At 35.7% G+C, this 20,198-nt stretch overlaps 1 pseudogene across 1 annotated transcript; it reads left to right on the forward strand.

Annotated features, from left to right (window-relative positions):
- Nucleotides 1–3,120: 3,120 nt before the first annotated feature.
- LOC147410893 (uncharacterized) lies at nt 3,121–19,882 on the forward strand (annotated as a pseudogene). The gene is made up of 4 exons (XR_015178097.1): nt 3,121–3,534; nt 3,627–3,719; nt 18,347–18,531; nt 19,599–19,882. The product of XR_015178097.1 is annotated as an uncharacterized LOC147410893 (transcript).
- Nucleotides 19,883–20,198: the final 316 nt, after the last annotated feature.

Genomic DNA, 20,198 nt, shown 5'->3' on the forward strand with positions numbered 1-20,198 from the left:
AATAAAAAATTACTTTTGTTGTTACTTGAATAATTGTGACGATCGATTCCCTTAAAAACTGATGGTGAACGTTCCTCGTATGAATTTTCTCACTTTATCTTTATTGCTAGATCTGCTTTCGATCTTTGAGATGAGATTTACTTTTTATAGATTTGAATATTTTTATGATTTTTTTGGAGTGTTTTTTAGGGTTTGTGAGTATTTTTAGGAAATTTGGGGCTTGGGGTTAAGTATTATCTTCGGGCTCAAAATTTAGAGTTTTGGGAAAGTTTGTAACGTTTTTACCTTTGTTTTTTTAGGGTATTTCAAGACCTATAAAATTAGGTGCTAGAGTTTCCTTTTTAAAAAGTTTTTTTTTTTTTTTTAAGACTAAGGTTTAACTAAGTCTCTTAGAAATAAAATCTATTTCTAAATATTCTATTAAGTGATTTAAATAAGATTTTAATTAGTTTTATTTAAAATTTAAATTTTTTTGACTTAAGTAGAATGAATTATTTAAGTTTTGGAGAACCCCCCAATAGAAGGTTCTTTATTGAATTATTTTGAATTCTTTGGAACCCCCGGTCGAGGGTTCTTTATTAAATATTAGGTGGGTCTCACTTGAATAAATGGGTCACCGCTTGACATTTGACCCATAAGCTTTATTAATTGAATTTATTTATTCAAAAATTTTAATTTGATTTAGTAAGATTTCACTTTACGTTAATTAATATTTTAATTATTAGTTTCAGATTTTCGAATTTTCGAATTGAAAAATTATTGTTTTGCCCTCAAAGAGGACTTTTGCGTTAGGATGTCATTTTTTGATGTTTTAGAATGTTTTAAAATTAATTTTTCATAAGGAATTCAATGAGAGTATTGGTTTGTGTCATTTATGAGTTATTGACGTGAAATGATTATGGACCCTATGAGGAATTTTTTTTTAATTTTGTCAAATTTTGTGAAAATTGACGAAATAGTTTATATTTGGTTTTAGTTTGTTGTTTGATGAGTTCGAAAAGATTTTCCTAAGAGTAATGTAGCTTTTAGGGGTGTTCTAATATCAGGAGTATATTGGTAATTTGATTATTTTTAGTGTTTTTTCTCGTAAAACTTCTTTTAGTTTCAAAATGATGATTTCTATGTTTTAGATCGTATTTTCCTAGCATAGCATGGTTTCTAAAGTTTGTTTACTTAAAATATCTCATTTGAGCTTTGGAAACACATTTATTAATAAATAAAAAACTTTAGAATGTTCATCCATTATTGAGAACTGTTGCAATCGAGTTGACAAGTTGATTAATCAAGCGAGTGCAAAAATGAGGTGTTTACAAGCACTCGCTCCCACGACCTCACCACAACCCTCTTCCATTAGCCTTTCTCAGTCCCTTCCCCTTCTTATCCTTTCAGCTAACCCTACACCAACTACAATCTCACCCTCTCTTAATTTCCCTCTACTTACTCTTTCATCTTTCGGTTCAGCACTTCAGCCATCTCCACAACCCTTCTCATAGCAACCACATGACCACTCACCTTGCACTCTCACCTTCTCCCCCACTCGATTTCCTTTGGTTTTCGAAAAATTCTCACATTATTATTTTTCATTGTCACATTTTTCATTCTCCACAGAAACGTCCCTACCCAAAACAAGATTTCGACTCAATTTGTCGATCAATAATTGAAATTAACAATTTTGAAAGGACTTCAACTCAAATCCCAATCCATAAGCACAAGTTGAAATCAACAATCAAAACCACATTGCCTTTAACAGCTGCTTCACGAGGCCTTCTCTCTATCTCTCTCGACCGTGATCTGTCCCTCGATATAACCACATTGAAAACCTTAGATCCCCCAATGATTCATCATAGGGGTAGTCCCCCATGATCTATTCATGTAATTCCTTGATCTGTTCTTACTATTGTCTTCACATGTATACGTCGTGTCCCTTGTTTTGTTCCCACGGACGATGTCAATTGTAAATGTCGATTTTGTGATAAATCGACCTTGATCACGATTTCATCATTAAATCCATAAAATAAGAAAAGACCACAAAAGATGTCAAAAGAGACAAGGGGAGTTGGATTTGAAAACCATTAACTTTATTGAATTGTATGTATTCGATGAAGTCATGTATAACATCATATAAAAAAGGACCACAAAGGAAAATGGGATAAGCTTGATAAACTTTACATGAGAAAGACCTTGTCCAACACAATATTTAATGATCATATCTATGGTCCAAAAATGAAGGAAAAACAAGATTTCATGGAGCATTTAAAGACGTTCAATCGATGCTTTAGTGATTTGTTGAAGGTAGAAATCAAGTTTAAATAAGAAAAAGTATTACTAGGAGTTGGTTCAAAACTTTATCTTTCACCTTATCATGAACAAGTCAAGTGTGAAATATGCTCATGGGGAATGACTTACTACAAAGAATTCAAGTGAGCAAGGGTTAAAAAAGAAGAAAGGCAATCTAAAAGAAAGAAGTTTAGATTTAAATCTAGAAGTAAGAAAGAAGTAGAAATCTACCATTGTGGGAATTTTACTTTCTAAGTCTTCCTGTGGACATCTAATAAAAGTAAATAAAACTAAATTAGTACCTTTATGAAAAATTGTCGGTTCAAGTGTATAAAAATTGGATGTAAAGAAACCCATTTTGATAAAAATAAATCTAGTAATAAAACATTACGATCCTCTCCCCATGTTTATCCCCCTATAAGTAGGGGTTGTGATTTAATCTTCTCATGAATCTTGAGGACACTACTTATTTTCCCCTTTTCAAGAATGCCCTCGAACTTTATTCTCTTTCCTCTTCTATTATCTTTTTCCAAGAACACTCCTCTATCATTATTTCCTTCCCTCTTCTACTCTCCTCTTCAAGAATACCCTTCCATCTTTATTTTCTTTCCTCCTCTTCCTTTTTAACCTTAAAGATAATGCTCTTGTCTGTAGTTGCAGACGCACTCTAGTAGAGTAACAAGATGTTCGAGCCAAATTAATGTTTTGGTAAATACCCACATAAATTTGAGAGCTTCTATTTCCACACCAACTTTTGCTAACGCCACTCCAAGATTTGAGCTGCATGAGCTACTATTGCCGCACCAATTCCTATATAAAATACAAAAGAGTTGCACATAGTTGGAGTGGCGGTAGCAAAAGTTAGTGAGGCAATAGCAGCTCTCTTGAGCTAAATCTTTGGTGATTTGCAGATGGTGTGGCAATAGAATCTCAGGTTTTTGTTCATAAAAGCTAGACAGTAAGACAATGGCCATTGGAGCTCCCAGGAACAAACGTCTCATAAACATAAAAAGGGCGGGAAAAACAGTGGCCAACGAGCTAACAAAATCAAATTAGGTTAGGGTTTTGGACGTCTGATCGATGGAGGGAGACAGAGATTCGAGCGACAATCCGAAAAACGGAATCACTGGAAGCATCGATCTTCGCTCAAATGGTGAAACCTTCATCGATCTCACTGGCCATATTCATCAGCCACCCTGCTGCATCAAGCACAATGGCCTTCCTCTGTCTCTCACTACTTCAAACCCAAAAAGACTGGTAATTTTTTCCTTGGTTCTTCTATTTTGATCTCCATTTTGAGTTCTCAACGATTCATTTAGCCTCACAAAAATCTTAATTATCTCAAATAGGCATCGAAATCGACGGTTTATATATGGAGGAAGCTTGCTTTAGAGGAAGAAAGTTGCAGGGGACGGAGATTTCCCTTCCGGAAGGGTACGGTGGTATGCTCTTCGCTTCTCTTTCTCGGAGGTCAATTATTTTTCTTGAAGATGAATCATTAATAGTTTTCCAATTTGTGAAAATACAGTTCAATTTTTTGGTCAAATCACGTAAATGGACACAGTTTTAAAATATTTAATTACCCGGGTAAATTTATATGTTTGTGTGAAAACTTTTTGCAGTGAATTTACCTTCATAACTTTTGATTTTAAAATGTCTACAAAAGTTTTATACACAAATGGATAAATTTTATTTGGGTACATAAATATTTTGAAACTGTTAGTTGTTTTTTGGGCATCCATGTGGACCCAACTCTTATTATTCACGTATTAGGACTCCTTTTTGGAGTTAGAGTCCTAATAAGGTTGATTTCTTATTTTGTCTATAAATAGATAAGATGTGGGACGTGAATAAGGAAACAAGAGAAAAACAGAAAATAATATTCTCCAAGAAAAAATTTCTTCTCTCTAAGTTGCAGGTTTCTGGGTTTCTATCAAGAGGACCTTAAGGTTTAAGGCGTGGTAACAGCGACAGTTCTAGAAGCTTCGATGTGATGGGTTTTTGGGACTTTCGATTTCCGGCGATTGACTAAACGTGACACGACTCAAGGTTCGGATCTCCGTTGCGACAAGAAGGTACGCTCCCCAATTAATCCTAACATTGGTATCAGAGCTGAATATGTTTCGTGCTCCGTTGTGTTCGAATAAATTTTTTAATCCCTAAATCGATTTTGGAAAGAAATTTTTTTTTAATTGATTTTGAATTAGAATTTTGGGGTTTTTTTCGTCGAACACTCGTTGGACATTGCTAATACCCTATTTGTTGAAGTTCATAATAAAATAAAAATCGAAAAAGGATAAGAGAGAGGTAGGATCAACATATTTAGAAGAAGAACTAGAGATGAGATGAGATGAGACTCACCTGATCTGTCATCAAATTGTGAGCGGAGAGTGAAGTCGAACGTGGTTCCATTGCGTCACAGACTCATGTATTTTGGTTAAACCTCGTCGTGGGCTTGCGGGTTGGGTTCCATGGCTGATGCTTTTGAAAGCTTTGGTAGCTTCGGACGATTGAAGATTTTCGTCTTAGTCTACGTTTAAAAAAAAAAAAAAAATCGATTTGAGGACGTCGATCTCAGACCCATATGTTTTGGTTGAACCTCGTCGTGAATTCACGACTTGGGTTCCATAGACAATCGATTGATTGTTTCGGTAGGTTGGGCCGATTGAAGATAGTTTTTTAATCTTCTTTAATCTCAATCGGACCCTTCTTCTCCAAATATCTGAACAGAGAAATTTTTTTAATCTTCTCAAGTAAACCAATAAGATTAATTCTTTGGTGTATGTTAGTACATTATAGTTTGATGCAACCCTTTTAATATAAAACTGATATTTATTATTATAAAGCTGAGTTCAACAGAACTCTATTTTGTTGAAATGATGAACAAGTTTTTTTCTTATACAACAACAAGTTCAACAGAACTCTAGAATTGTTGAGATAATGCATTGAATTGGGATTTTTTCATATACAATGGTAGCTGTATAAGTAAATGACATTGATTTCAATTTGGTTTGTTATTATACAATTGTAGTTGTATAATTAAATTGCATTGAGTTCCACAGAACTCTATTATTTGCTGAAATAATGAATTGTAATAGGTTCTTTAATATACAATAGTAAGTTGTATAATTAAATAACATCGACAATAATATAGTTCACCATTTTTATACTGATTTTTATGAGGTGTAGCTTTGGAATAATTTTTAATTCTAAAATTGTTTTAATGAAACATCAACCTTTAAGGAATTGTATGGATGCACTTTAAAATAACTAAAATTGCTTGTTAATAAAGTAGCACATGCCATGTAAATGTATATCTGTGATACATCTATGTTTAATTGCTTGATTATAGTTGTTTGTAGAACTTGATATCAACAATTACTTTTGTGATTAAATTTAAATATTTATTAAATTATTACTATTAAGAGTGGTAACCTTTGGGGTTCCTCTTTAAAATTTGCGCGTAAAGGATTAAACAATTAAGATTAAAATTATGATCAAAAGAGATGATTACTAACTTTGACAATCGTCATTGTTTAGTTTCTCGATCTGATGTCATAACATTGATCTTGATTGACTGATTTGAGGGATTGAGCAAATTTTTTGTGTGGCATAATTGATTGATATAACAAAATTTTTTTTTATATATTTTTTTAAATTTAATTTGTGCACGTTTTTTTATATTTTTTTATACAGTTTTTTGCAATGACTTCTAAAAATGTAGTAGCGAATTTAAATAAGGGAGAGAAACTAGATGGTAATAATTATGACATTTGACACCGTAAGATCCAGTATCTCTTAGATGAGTAAGGGGTCTTGGATACTTTGACTGTAGTTATGGATAAACCAGAAGAAGGGACTTCTACACAACACCGTTGTAGCATGAACACATACCTAAATTGGGAAAAAAAAGATCGGTGCGTTCGCTTTACTATGCTGAGTAGTATACACAATGATCTTATTGGTGAATTCAAGGGTTATCTGACTGCCAAAGATATGTGGGATGCCTTGAAACTGTCGTTTGCGAGTACTTTAGCAACCAGATTGCGCGCATTGACGCTAAAATTTGACTCATATAAGAATGCTTCCAATGGCACCATGGTAGAGCATCTTAGGAAAATGTCTCAAATAATTCACAATCTGAAAGATGCTGGAAATGTTCTAACAGATGAGCAGTAAATTCTGCTGTTTTGAGATCTTTACCTGATTCATGAGAGCAGATGAAACTCAATATGACGTACAATGAGAGTATTATCAACTTCTCTCAGTTGTCGTGACATATAAAATTAGAAGCTGAACGTCAGTCTATAAAGACTAACAGTGTCACTTTCACTACTGAATCCAGTAAGTGCGGGAACTTCAGATCCAAGCGCAAACCAATGAAAATAATTTAGACTAATGAAATTGCACCTAAGAAGAACCCGAATTTCAAATGCCGCAGAGGAAAATGTAGTGGAAAGAAAGACAAATCTAAAATGGCATGTCACAATTGTAAGAAATTGCGACACTTCGCTTGTGAATGCATTGAGCCGAAGAAGGTAAAAACCTACTCTAAAATCTCCTTTCATTGTTTTGTTTGCACAGAGGTACTTGTTGATTCTTGTGATCCTGATGGGATTGTAGATTCCGGAGCAACCAAACATATAGCAAGGGATAGAGCAGGGTTTGTAGAGTTTCGTCGAGTCTTGTATGGTAGCATGAAGATTTTCATGAGAAACAGTTTTAGTAAAGACCTATTGGGAGTTGGAACATACCAACTACGGATGCGCACAGGATGCACATTGTTACTTCACGATGTTTTTTATGCGCCAGGAGGTCGACGTAGTTTGCTTTCAGTTACATCGCTATTAGATTTAGGTTTTGATTTTCATTTTTTGTTAAGAACAGTTAGCATTTCTTTGGACTCAGTTATTTATGGATACGCTTTTATTTCAAATGGTTTGTTTAAATTAGATATTGTTTTTAGTAATTTAAACTCTGTTGCTTATTCGATTTTCAATGATGTTTCTGATTCTGTGAAATGACATGTTAGATTAGGCCATATTGGGCAAGATAGGATGAAAAGACTAGTGAATGATGTATTATTAGGTTCACTTTTAAAAGTCGATATTGCGGTCTGTGAACATTGTCTAGCCGGAAAGTCGAGTAGGAAACCATTTGGTAAAGCGGTACGTGCATCAATTCCCTTAGAGTTAGTCCATTCTGACATCTGCGGGCCACTTAATGTGAGGGCACGCCATGGAACGACCTATTTCATCACATTTATTAATGATTATTCGCGGTTTGGATATGTTTATTTGATTTCACATAAATCTGAAGCATTAGATTGCTTTAAGAAATTTATGTTGGAAGTTGAAAATCAGTTAGAGAGGAAAATTAAGACTCTTAGAATTGATTGAGGATGCGAATATTTATCAAAGACTATGAAGAGGTTCTGTGAAGAAAAATGTATCCGTAGGCAATTAACAATTCCTTCTACTCCGCAACAAAATGACGTAGCAGAAAGAAGGAATAGAACCCTTTTAGATATGGTGAGATCGATGATGGTGCAAGCAAACCTTCATATTTTTTTTCTGGGGAGATAATCTTTTGACTGCAGCCTACATCCTCAATAGGGTACCCTCCAAATCTGTTACATCCACCCCTTATGAGTTATGGACAGGTAGAAAATTCGATCTGGGTCATCTACGTCCATGGGGATCATCTGGTTTTGTTCATATTCCTTCCCATCATGTTGAGAAGTTAGACATGAGAGCTAAGACATACACGTTTATAAGATATTCTGAGCATTCTAAAGGCTTTGTATTTTTATATATGAACGAGACAATGGTGGAATAGTAGAGATTAAGTCGCGAGATGTGGATTTCATTGGGAATGATTTTTCAAGCAGAAAGAAAACTCAGATATCACATGAGTTCTATGAGTTGATAGAACCAACTCCAGAATCAGAAGAGGAACCTCCACCTATTCTCAACGAGGGTGGGGTAAGTAAATTTTCTGATGATCCGATGATCGTCAAGGATAGTGGGAGTATACCAATCAGTGGGAGTGTACCACTAGATGTTACTGATGATGATCTTGAGTTTCGTAAGAGTAAACGTGGAACAATACCCCGTCGTCCATTTGAGATTGAAGGGGAATCATTCATGTCTGCTCTACTTGATGATGATGAACCTAGGAATTATTGGGAGGTATTGTCATCATCTTCTTCTAAAGAATGGATGACTGCTATGCAAGATGAAATTAGTTTTATGATGAAAAATCAAGTTTGAAAACTTGTTGATCTTCCGCTTAGACGTAAAACTGTTGGAAATAAATGGATTCTAAAAGTCAAGCGAAAGGCTGATGGAACTATTGATAAGTATAAAGCCCGTCTGGTTTTGAAAAGATATACCCAAATAGAGGATATTGACTATGATGAAACTTTCTCACCAGTAGTAAGACTCACATCCGTTCGCCTCATTTTAGCTATTGTCGCACATTTAGACTTAGAACTTTTCCAGATGGACGTTAAGACAACATTTCTCAATAGAGATTTGGATGAGGAGATCTATATGGATCAACCCGTAGGCTTCAAAATAGAAGGACATGAGTGCAAAGTCTGCAAGTTTAGAAAGTCTATCTATGATTTGAAGCAATCATCCAGGCAATGATACTTTCGTTTTCATCGAGCCATTACTACAAATGGGTTTACGATGATGGAAGATGACCATTGTGTGTATGTTAAATGGAGTGGAAAGAATATCTTAATATTATTTCTGTATGTTGATGACATTTTGCTAGCTGGAAATGATATGGAGTTGATTGTCGCCACTCAAAAGTGGTTATCCTCAAATTTTAAAATGAAGGATATGGGTGAAGCGAATTTTATACTTGGTATTAAGATCACTTGCGATCGCTTTAAGAGACTTCTTTGTTTGTCTCAGGAGACTTACATAATAGAGTGCTCAAGCGTTTTCGTATGCAAAATTGTAAATCCATAGACACTCCAGTCCAGAAGGGACATTCCTTACATCTTGGTCTTTGCCCTATGACGGATGCAGAGAAGGATAAGATGGCACAAGTGCCCTGTGCAAATGCAATTTGGAGTCTGATGTATGCTATGATGTGTACTCGACCGGATATTTGCTTTGCAGTAGGATTGGTTAATCGTTATCAAAGTAATCCAGGAACTGCTCTGTGGAAGGCAGTAAAGAGAATTTTTCAATACTTGCGTGGGACTGCAGATTATTCACTATGTTACCAGGGAGCAGATTTGCGATTACAGGGCTATAGTGATGCGGATTGGGCTAGTGATCTAGATGAGCGTAGATCTACGTCAGGTTATGCATTCTTGCTTGGAAGTGGTGTTATTTCTTGGTCTAGCAAGAAACAGTCTTGTGTTGCATTTCACGATGGAATCAGAATACATTGCATGTAGTGCTGCGGTTCAAGAAGCTGTGTGGTTGAGAAGGTTCCTTAGTTGACTCAGTATAGTGCATAATGCCTCACATCCTGTATCATTGTTTTGTGGTAGCATGGCAGCACTGGCATATGCAAAGGATCCTAAATACCATGGAAAATTGAAGCACATTGATATTCGCTACTACTACATTCGAGATATGTTTGCGTAGAAGGAGGTAGTTTTATAATATATTACTTCAGGTAAGATGGTAGTAGATCCTCTGACTAAACCTATTCCACAAGTCATTTATCATACTCATGTTAGGAGTTTGGGACTTCGTAGATTTTGATTTGTGATTGTAATAAACTTCTTATTTTATTGGATATTTCTTTTTATATATAGATATTTATTCCTTCCATTTGATTATATCATCAGTATATTGCATTCTTTATGGATTATCTTATGCCTACACATTTTTTTACTATGTTTTTCAACATGGACTTGTTTTTCGTCATTAGGCTAAGATCATTCATTCACACAATGATCGCCCTGACGCATAGACTGCGAGCAGGAAGGTATTATTTAGACAATTAAACCTTAAAGGTTGAATCAATTTTACAAAGTGCAATGAATGCGAGCTTGATAATTGTATTATTGTCACCTCGAATATTGTCGGGATAAGATTCATAAGAATCGATTATGATTCATAGACTTGTAGAATCATAAAGCCTGAGAAAGCCGGACGTGAACTTTAATCAGGTGTTTTGGTAAGCAATTGGATTGGGAAGTTCAAGTTAGGTGCTCACGGTGCGATTAGACTTGAATCTGTATGTTGTTGAGGTTGACAAACTCTTGAGGAGCTCTACCATAATATGTAAGTCATACTACATGCGTTATTTATTTTTGACCTTTATTATTACCTATACGAGTAAGTGAATGATTCCCTGTTTCTTTACTGTGTGAGTATTTTAAATAATTAGGTAATTATTGTGCCCTTAGTGACTTATGACTATGTTGTAAAGTAGAGGTTAATGTTTACTAACTTTAGCATGTTACCCATGACTAGGATTGATAAGGTCTAATGGAATATGAATGGAAAAGTAACTTAACCAAAACTAAGCAACATGAGGGCTTGAGGAAGATTATTTGACATCATATTCTAATGATAGATTGTACACAATGACTAGTGCTAGTGCCGGCATTGATATTTCTACTTTCACATTTTTTTTTAAGTATACTATTGTATATTTAACAAAATATATAGATTTACAAATTATTTTGCTTTTGGAAAGAAAGCTTGTGCATTGTGTACATGGTTGAACATTATTCTGAGCTTAGGCTCATGAGGGTTTGGAAAATGTTCAATCCGATGTGGCCAAATAAGTCTGAGGCATATGTGAGTTATAGGAGATGAGATGTGTTTTATTAGTTAGATAGAAACTTGACATAATGCTCTCATCGGAAGTCAAACTCCCGTTGGTTATGCATAACTTGAGATGAAGAGATGATTGTTGAGCCCTACTATGGACGAGTGAGAGATGTTAGTTGTTTTTTGGGCGTCCATGTGGACCCAACTCTTATTATTCACGTATTAGGACTCCTTTTTGGAGTTAAAGTCCTAATAAGGTTGACTTCTTATTTTGTCTATAAATCGATCAGATGTGGGACGTGAATAAGGGAACAAGAGAAAAACAGAAAATAAGATTCTCCAAAAAGAAAACACTTTTTCTCTCTAAGTTGCAGGTTTCTGCGTTTCTATTAAGAGGACCCTAGGGTTTAAGGCGTGGAAACAACAACAGTTCTAGAAGCGTCGACGTGATGGGTTTTTGGGACTTCCGATCTCCGACGATCGACTAAACATGACATGACTCAAGGTTCGGATCTCCGCTGTGACAAGAAGGTACGCTCCCCAATTAATCCTAACACGGGACTCCTTTTTGGAGTTAGAGTCCTAATAAGGTTGACTTCTTATTTTGTCTATAAATAGATAAGACGTGGGACGTGAATAAGGAAACAAGAGAAAAACATAAAATAAGATTCTCCAAAGAGAAAAAACTTTTTCTCTCTAAGTTGCAGGTTTCTGGGTTTCTATCAAGAGGACCCTAGGGTTTAAGGCGTGGAAACAGCGGCAACTCTAGAAGTGTCGACGTGACGGGTTTTTGAGACTTCCGATCTCCGGCAATCGACTAAACGTGACACGACTCAAGGTTCGGATCTCCGTTGCGACAAGAAGGTACGCTCCCCAATTAATCCTAACATTGGTATCAAAGTTATATTATTGTCGATGTTATTTAATTATACAACTTACTGTTGTATATTAAAGAACCTATTACAATTCATTATTGCAGTAAATAATAGAGTTCTTCGGAACTCAATGCAATTTAATTATATAACTACAGTTGTATAATAACAAACCAAATTGAAATCAATGTCATTTACTTATACAGCTATCATTGTATATGAAAAAATCCCAATTTAATGCATTATCTCAACAATTCTAGAGTTCTGTTGAACTTGTTGTATTGTTATACAACTACAGTTGTATAAGAGAAAAACTTGTTCATCATTTCAACAAAATAGAGTTCTGTTGAACTCAGCTTTATAACAATAAATATCAGTTTTATATTAAAAGGGTTGCATCAAACTATGATGTACTAACATACACTAAAGAATTAATCTTATTGGTTTACTTGAGAAGATAAAAAAAAACTCTCTGTTTAGATATTTGGAGAAGAAGGGTCTGATTGAGATTAAAGAAGATTAAAAAACCATCTTCAATCGGCCCAACTTACCGTAGCAATCAATGGATTGTTTATGGAACCCAAGCCGTGAGTTCATGACGAGGTTCAACCAAAACATATGGGTCTGAGATTGACATTCTCAAATCGAAATTTTTATTTTTTTTTAAACGAAGACGAAGACGAAGATCTTCAATCATCCGAAGCTAGTGAAGCTTTCAAGGACATCGGCGATGGAGCCCAACCCGCAACCCCACGACGAGGCTTAACCAAAATACATGAGTCTGTGATTCAATGGAACCACGTCCAACTTCAAATCTGAAGATTACGTTCGATCTTCACTCTTCGCTCATGATTTGAGGACAGATCAGGTGAGTCTGATCTCATCTATCTCTAGTTCTTCTTCTAAATATGCTGATCCTACCTCTCTTTTATCGTTTTTCGATTTTTATTTTATTATGAACTTCAACAAATAGGGTATTAGCATTGTCCGACGAGTGTTCGACGAAAAAACCCTCAAATTTCTAGTTCAAAATCGATTAAAAAAAAAATTTCTTTCCAAAATCAATTTAGGGATTAAAAAATTTATTCGAACAACACAACGGAGCACAAAATATATTCGGCTCTGATACCAATGTTAGGATTAATTGGGGAGCATATCGACGCTTCTAGAGCTGTCGCTGTTTACACGCTTTAAACCTTAGGGTCCTCTTGATAGAAACCTAGAAACCTGCAACTTAGAGAGAAGAAGTTTTTTTTTTGTTGAGAATCTTATTTTCTGTTTTTCTCTTGTTCCCTTATTCACGTCCGACATCTTATCTATTTATAGACAAAATAAGAAGTCAACCTTATTAGGACTCTAATTCGAAAAAGGAGTCCTAATACGTGAATAATATCCGGTTATGTAATATTTTTAAAACTTTTAGGTGACCGTGTACAAAACCTTTCCAACTCACAATTTGATGGTTTAAATACCTTACATGCAAGCTTGTGATGGTATAGAGTCGAGTAGAAGTTTTCGGTGGAAGGGCTATTTTGAAACTTGTAATGTATAGTTTTGCAGTTTCTCTTCTAAATGTAGCTTTGATCCTTAATGAATTTATTACATAATTTCATTCCCTCTTGAGAAGCTTGGACAAAGGATGTCATCATAGACTTCTTTTGTTGTAACTTTTCACTAAAAGCTTGAATGAGAGAAGCAAGGTTTGATTAACTTTAGGGTCGGGATTTGTAGACTCATTAAGAAACACGCAATCCCGATCGTTAAACACAAAATCCAACGATTGAGATGAAAAACATATATCGAGGATACATCACATATCCTGTAGATAAATAACTATGATTAGTTTTTGTGTTTTAATGGTTCAGATTGTGTGTTTCTTTATGGATTTTTTCTTTTTTTTTTACATTGTACTAATTATTATTATTATTGTTTAAAAAAAAATAAAAAAAATTAAGGTGGAGTGGGACATGGGGGGAATGAAGGGAGGATTTAGGAGGTAGAGGTTGGGATTCTATTGCCCTATGGATGAAAGTGATATCCAAAGGAGGCCAGACCGCATGTTAGGTTGTTGCGAAGGTGAAGGGGAGACAAGAAATGGTCAAATAGGAATGTAGAAAAAGAGGAAAACATTAGCATTTTGCGAAAGAAAAAGGTCAAAGTGTAGAAGATAAAAGAATATTGTAATAAGGGTCGTGAAAATTGGTCTATGGTCTACCATTCATATTATTCACTTCTTTGGCTTGAATTGTGTACCCTTAAGCTGATTCCAATGTTGGAGTTGTTGGAACTATGGATTAGTTCTACTTTCTAATTGAAGCACCGTAGCAAGAAATCATAACTGGGGACACAGAAAAAAATAAAATACTATTGTTACCCCACCCCCTTTTTTTGGGTTTTCCGCTATTTGGCTCAAGGGGAATGAGCATTGATCTATTGTGGGGGTTGATTGGAGGTGAAGGTTTGCAAGGCCATGAGAAGGAGACATGCTTGCGCTTTCCTCCAAGAAGTTCGTAAGGCAAGGAGGTGCCTTGGTCACAGGGCATCCAACAAAGAGCAAGTAACTAACATGCTAACCATTCTATAAGGAATTAGAACACGTTCAAATACTAAGTTAGGAGAGGGGCATTTCTATCTTTTTATGTCATACATGTCTTGTCTCCCAATATATTCTAGTCAGGGGACATTTTTGGCATCACACGGCATATGTATAAATATGGGGTTTGGGGCATGTTTTGAATTGAACTCTCTTGCTGCATTCTTGTGTTATTGTGCTTTCTATTATGGTTCCTCTCATTCTTGCTCCATTGCCTCACCTTTTCTGAGGCTTCTTGATGCAATGGTAATCAAATAACCGTTGACTTGGTTTAGGTGGGTAAGCAAGCCACCTTACCCACCTGAAGCTTGACTTACTAAGCTGCAACACCAGGTCCTTATCAACCTCTAATACACTTACCTAAGATAAACTAAAATTATTCTCAGAAGTTTCTAGTGACATCCATCAATGAAAAACTACAACTCAGATTTACAAGGCAAATTATCCACTAAATTTTTTTGGATGGATATTGAAGATAATCTCGTAATCTTTTCTAAAGTTTGAGCACACTTCACGTGATAAGAAATGCCTTTATTTATGACTTGCTAACTTATTGAAAAATCATGCACATTTATAGGATAACCTTCATCTTAGGATTAATTAGCTCAAAGAAGGTACATGAATGGCTGCTAGCCAATCTTGTGCCTGTGCCCTGACGTTTCCTATAATCAAGTTATGATGCTTCTTGAGCCTTTGGCCAAGTTGTGATGCATCATGTCGCATGCTACATGCCACATGCCCATGCTAGGCTTCCTTACATGTGTATGCCTACCTACCAATGTTGACACCTTTGGTACTTCGTTTCATCAAGTCATGCTGCAAACTAATCCTCATTGCCAAGTGTTGCATAGACCATATGTTACATGCCTACATTTGTGCTACATCTCTGAAAAAATCCCATCAATGAACACACCCAAGGGCGCATCTGAATGTCATTCCTTGAAAATGCATGGTTTTTCAAACTAATTACTTTTGAACTCTCCAACTCCTTGAAAAGTCTATTGAAAAAGTACAAATGATTAATTGTATGGCTAAATGTAGAAATCCATATTTGAAATTTTATCCTTGATGTATTTGCTGCCTTTTTATCCTTAAAAATTGGATTCCTGACTATTAAACCAAGTAGAAGATATTTGTTTGGTCCCTATAATTGGAGCTGCTACGAGTGATTGTCAATCATAGATGCCAAGTTACAATTCATCACTTGGTAGGACTCAACATAAATGAAGCACTTGAGGTCTGGCTGATTCTAGCTCCATTACTAGTTCAATCGGAGTCTTTGTTTTTGGCTGGGTTAAGGTTGAGTAATTTAAAAAACGTAGAGCTCATATTCCAAGATTATAGATCAGAACTTATTTTGAGTTTATATTTTATTTGTATATTCTATATTTATATGCTATCATATAGTCTAATTCTTATATATAGCAACCTCCAATATCATTTTTTTTTTTCATAAAATCCTGTAAAAAGTAATCATTTTATGCTTTGTAGTGACAAGGAGACAAGTGTTTTACTGTCATTGTGCAACGACATTTTGAAAAGTATCACTAAGCCTCACAAAGTCATTTATAAAATTTCATTGCACATGACAATAAAGTCCCTACCTTTGTCATTAGGAGATAACAAATGCTTGCTTTTTAGGGACTTTTATGAAAAAAGGCATGGTGTTAGAGGTTGCTAATGTCTAGCAATCACCTTACATAAGGCGAGCAATGGCGATGTCCATTTTTCCGGCTTGTAGGCTAATCTTTGTTTTAGGTCTTTTAAAAAGTAGAAATTTGTGATGACTAAAAAAAATAAGGGACGCAGTAGATAGGAAATAATTTTGTTGAAGGCTATTGCCTAGTGCCTCCTTAGGCATTTTAGCCACCAACCACTATATGGAGACCTGATGATAGGGAGCTTCGGTGACCATAAGCGAGATGCACACTTGGTATATTATTTTTGGTTCATTTATTTGTAGTTCGAATTTCTAAATTCTCGAGCTATGGATGTGTAATAGTGATGTGGATGTCAACATGCGGCTAGATGGCCATCAATCCAAACATCCACATATAAGAACATTGCTGGGACCAGAAGCAAACTGAATGGTTTTGTTTGGATGATCATAATTTATTTGAATATGCATTTTCCCCTTGTTAGTCATGCACTGTTGCTTTAATTCCTTTTTGGCTGCCCAACAGGATGCTCTTTTTTGCACTGTGCGAAATAGTTGTTGCCAATCCAAGGGATGTCCTTACAATGCCCACATGATTAATGCCTAAATTGTCATGATCCTATTGTGCATATCTAGAAAAAGATTAGGCTGGAGTAATTCTCCAAAGGCCCCCCCTAAATAAATTGAAGTTTGTTGTAGTAGGATGAGGTATGAAAAGATCAAGGAACTTAAATTGGATTTTTTTAAGAGACTCGACTCATTTTATGTTTGGTATCAAGTTCAAAACTGGCAATCTATTTTGAAATAGATGGCAGCAGGTAAGGCAAGTCTTGTGGATGGTTTGTGGGTAGTAAGTTAGTAAGTGCCTTGTTATCCATAAGAGTCTTTTAATTGTCTTTATATGTTGGGTGAAATAGGAAGGAAAGAAAGAGAAGGGGATGTGTGATTTGGGGGAAGTAATTTGGGATGCTTAACATTTGGGACGAGCGGCATTACTCTGCTCCATCCGTCTTTTTCTTCTTTTTAATCTTCCTTGTTAGGTCATCTCGACCTCTTGGGTGGCTTCTTTTGTGATCAATTTTGCTACCTTAATCATATTCCCTATACCTAAAGCAAAACAATCTCCATAATGCATAGTTGGTCTTATTGCTTTCCTGCAAAATTTTCTCTTTGTTTGATTGGTGATCATTGGTCACCTAACAATTTAGAAGCATCCATCCTTACTGACGCACAAATTGTTAGTCACATCAATCTTTAAGATCCTCTCTGACAAAAGTAGGAAGACGTGGATAGAGGTAGTAAAAGCAGATACAAACACACTTGTAATATAACAAAAGACGGGACTCTTGACAAAACTGAATGGAAGAACAAGATTCATTAATCTATCCCAAAATTTTGGGATAAGGATTCAATGATGATGGCTGTTAGTAGACCAAGTGCTATTGATGGTTTGTAGTGTATTACGTTAAGATGAACCTTGTAATCCATCAGAGTCTTCTAATTCTATTAGAGGGGGAGGTTTGATATCTAGTGAGTATAGTTGCAAAGCTTTCTTGATAGTCGAGGGAATCTATGTAATCAATAAATGGGATTGCATCATCATCTATGCCTTATCCTTACTATGTTGGGTGTAACAAGAAACAGTAGAGCCACTTCTACTTAGTTTGACTTACAAACAGCCACACAATAATCCAACAAACTGTAACTTGAGGTACACAATACCAAGTAACCTTCCAAAGGGTTCCCCATGCTTAAAAATCACAAATCAACCAATAGATGAAGAAGGTGCGTGGTGGATGAGTGACCAAATTTATGATGAGGATTCAACCGAGGTTGAGGCACTAGAATGTGATGGAAAAATTGGGACTAGACCTAAGTTGATATTTGGTTATGCTTAGGAACATCTGAGAGATGTACATCAATGTTTTTTCTTTCTTGGTTCTTCCTTATTACACCCTGGAGTATTATGTAAATGGTTCTGGTCATCTGTCTAGAGCTTGACTATTAATACACAAGTTCTGGGATTAACAGGTGTAATGGGACCCTCAGACATAATGCTCCTCTTCCGCATAGTTTATCTTTTTGACTTCTTGAGTGACGTATATGCATCAAAATGCAAAATTTGGACGTCTTATTGTTGGTTACATCATGTACTGATTATTCTATTAACTTCTTTTCTCATGCCACTTGACAGGTTTTGTCTTGGGAAAGAAGAAAAATCCCGGGAAAAGAAAAGCCACCAAAATCTCTGAAGAGAATTTCAATTGTTGGGAGAAGCGCGCAAGATTTCAAAGTATAACATATTGGAATCATGACAATCTCTCTTCACACAATGATCCTTTCTTGCGTTGTTTTCACTGGTTTTCAGTAGCAAGTGCAGTAAGTTTGCGCTGAACGCACAGGAGTTTTTTATTTTTCTTTGTGCATGTGTGGGAGGGTGGTGTGTGTGTGTGGGTTGCGTGTGTACACATGCATTTGCGTGTCTGTCTTTTATCTGTAGCAGAGGGCCATAGAGCCCTTTCGCTGAGCACACAATTCAGGTTGACCCATCTCTCAGGGTTACCACAATAGTCCCAGTGAGGGGCCAATTGCAATATATCACATGGGGCTGTACATCGCTTTTAGGTTATAGTGCCATGTGCGGCCCCACCCTAAGGCGGGTGAGTGGATGGATGGGCCTGCACGTGTATGTTTGTGTGTGTGTGTGTGGTGAGCAGTTTTTGCTTGTATAGTACATTAAAAAATATGTACTCAGGCAGGTGGGTGTGTATGGATGGGTGTTTGCGTTTGTGAAATGCATGAGCACATCATGCATCATGTGCCTCTAGTCCTTCTCATTACCTGGTTGTGTTGTGCCTCTCTCTATATTATTACTTCGTTTTCCATAGTTTTTTTTTTTTTTTCATTAGTAAATATTATTATCCAGATTATATGCTTAACATATGTAAACTTTTGATATGCTTTTAACTTGGTCGTATCTGTTGGGATTTTAATTTTACAAGCATGCATTAATGGATCAAAGTACACGTGCATAAATATATTGGGTTGGTTGACATATACATCACAATCTCTACGACAATCCTAGGTTCCTGTTCTAAGTGTTCTTGTATCTACTCCAATTCCTGTTTTATTCTTTCCTAATCAACGCCGCCACCACCACCAACAACATAGCCTTGTACCAAAGTTTTGTAGTTGGCTAAAAAACTTCTTATTTTGTAGTTTTGTAGTTGGCTACTCCTCCATTCCACTCTTTGCAAAGCAGACTTCTTATTTAGAGAGAGAGATTCACATCTGCCCTGACTATCTCCATCCATGATCTTTTCTAATCCCTTTGTAGGTAAAAATAAGAATAGAACACTAGTGAGCCTTCCATTCTATATTTTTTGTGAGAAACATTGGAGGGTACCAAATGCTATATTTATATGGTTTTCTCTGTATGATTGCAGCTGCACAGCCCTGTCAGTGCAGATGATTTGGCTGCTTCATCTACTGCTACGGGGCAAAATTGACGGTCCCAACTAAGAGGAAAATATGGTTACACAGTTTGAGTTACATCACTAAAAGTATGCCTTTAGCGGAAACTCAAAAACTTGGGTTCAAGTTTTATGCTTACGATATTAATATTTATCATCATTGATTTCATGTAAGATTTATATTATACTGAAGGATGGAGATTATGATCATCCACTACTACAATTGTGAGTATTTATGTCTTTCTTTAGTTTTAACTTACAGTGAGTTGTGCGTGGGTGAAACTACATTAACGTGGTAATTGTAATAACACAATGATCTGATGAGAGAAGGTAGGACACTTGTTTTGATGTGCAATTAAATAAACTGAATGCTGATGATGAACCCCCTTGAACGCTATCTTCGCAAGATAAACAAAAATTAGGTGTCGTTAATTGGGGAAATGATGAAGCAAAAAATGTGAAAAAACATGTGCAAGGGATAATTCCTAACATAGTATGTATCTCGAAAAGAAACATGTGGTGATGAACATTGTAAGTAAGTTCGGATTCGGAGGGTTTAATTCAGTTACTTTG

The sequence above is a fragment of the Akebia trifoliata genome, chromosome 1 (assembly GCF_017979445.1).
Source record: "Akebia trifoliata isolate Shusen 1 chromosome 1, ASM1797944v1, whole genome shotgun sequence".
NCBI lineage: Eukaryota > Viridiplantae > Streptophyta > Magnoliopsida > Ranunculales > Lardizabalaceae > Akebia > Akebia trifoliata.